Below are 2,129 nucleotides of genomic sequence, written 5' to 3' on the forward strand. Positions count from 1 at the left end.
CTGCTTTTCTTCAGCAGGGACAGGGAAGATGGTTAAAATTGATGGGAAGATGGATGGAGCCAAATACAGGACCATTCTGGAAGAAAACCTGATGGAGTCTGCAAAAGACCTGAGACTGGGACGGAGATTTGTCTTCCAACAAGACAATGATCCAAAACATAAAGCAAAATCTACAATGGAATGGTTCAAAAATAAACATATCCAGGTGTTAGAATGGCCAAGTCAAAGTCCAGACCTGAATCCAATTGAGAATCTGTGGAAAGAACTGAAAACTGCTGTTCACAAATGCTCTCCATCCAACCTCACTGAGCTCGAGCTGTTTTGCAAGGAGGAATGGGAAAAAATGTCAGTCTCTCGATGTGAAAAACTGATAGAGACATACCCCAAGCGACTTACAGCTGTAATCGCAGCAAAAGGTGGCGCTACAAAGTATTAACTTAAGGGGGCTGAATAATTTTGCACGCCCAATTTTTCAGTTTTTGATTTGTTAAAAAAGTTTGAAATATACAATAAATGTCATTCCACTTCATGATTGTGTCCCACTTGTTGTTGATTCTTCACAAAAAAACACAGTTTTATATCTTTATGTTTGAAGCCTGAAATGTGGCAAAAGGTCGCAAAGTTCAAGGGGGCCGAATACTTTCGCAAGGCACTGTATATACATACAGTGGGGCAAAAAAGTATTTAGTCAGCCACCAATTGTGCAAGTTCTCCCACTTAAAAAGATGAGAGAGGCCTGTAATTTTCATCATAGGTACACTTCAACTATGACAGACAAAATGAGAAGAAAAATAATCCAGAAAATCACATTGTAGGATTTTTATTGAATGTATTTGCAAATTATGGTGGAAAATAAGTATTTGGTCAATAGCAAAAGAAAAAAAAAGTTTATCTCAACATTATATACCCTTTGTTGGCAATGACAGAGGTCAAATGTTTTCTGTAAGTCTTCATAAGGTTTTCACACACTGTTGCTGGTATTTTGACCCATTCCTCCATGCAGATCTCCTCTAGAGCAGTGATGTTTTGGGGCTGTTGCTGGGCAACACAGACTTTCAACTCCCTCCGAAAGATTTTCTATGGGGTTGAGATCTGGAGACTGGCTAGGCCACTCCAGGACCTTGAAATGCTTATTACGAAGGCAATCCTTCGCTGCCCGGGCAGTGTGTTTGGGATCATTGTCATGCTGAAAGACCCAGCCACATTTCATCTTCAATGCCCTTGCTGATGGAAGGAGGTTTTCACTCAAAATCTCACGATACATGGCCCCATTCATTCTTTCCTTTACACGGATCAGTCGTCCTGGTCCCTTTGCAGAAAAACAGCCCCAAAGCATGATGTTTCCACCCCCATGCTTCACAGTAGGTATGGTGTTCTTTGGGTGCAACTCAGCATTCTTTGTCCTCCAAACACGACGAGTTGAGTTTTTACCAAAAAGTTATATTTTGGTTTCATCTGACCATATGACATTCTCCCAATCTTCTTCTGGATCATCCAAATGCTCTCTAGCAAACTTCAGACGGGCCTGGACATGTACTGGCTTAAGCAGGGGGACAAGTCTGGCACTGCAGGATTTGAGTCCCTGGCGGCGTAGTGTGTTACTGATGGTAGGCTTTGTTACTTTGGTCCCAGCTCTCTGCAGGTCATTCACTAGGTCCCTCCGTGTGGTTCTGGGATTTTTGCTCACCGTTCATGTGATCATTTTGACCCCACGGGGTGGGATCTTGCGTGGAGCCCCAGATCGAGGGAGATTATCAGTGATCTTGTATGTCTTCCATTTCCTAATAATTGCTCCCACAGTTGATTTATTCAAACCAAGCTGCTTACCTATTGCAGATTCAGTCTTCCCAGCCTGGTGCAGGTCTACAATTTTGTTTCTGGTGTCCTTTGACAACTCTTTGGTCTTGGCCATAGTGGAGTTTGGAGGGTGACTGTTTGAGGTTGTGGACAGGTGTCTTTTATACTGATAACAAATTCAAACAGGTGCCATTAATACAGGTAACGAGTGGAGGACAGAGGAGCCTCTTAAAGAATAAGTTACAGGTCTGTGAGAGCCAGAAATCTTGCTTGTTTGTAGGTGACCAAATATTTATTTTCCACCATAATTTGCAAATAAATTCATAAAAAAT

This window comes from Oncorhynchus mykiss, chromosome 5, assembly GCF_013265735.2.
Source record: "Oncorhynchus mykiss isolate Arlee chromosome 5, USDA_OmykA_1.1, whole genome shotgun sequence".
Lineage (NCBI taxonomy): Eukaryota > Metazoa > Chordata > Actinopteri > Salmoniformes > Salmonidae > Oncorhynchus > Oncorhynchus mykiss.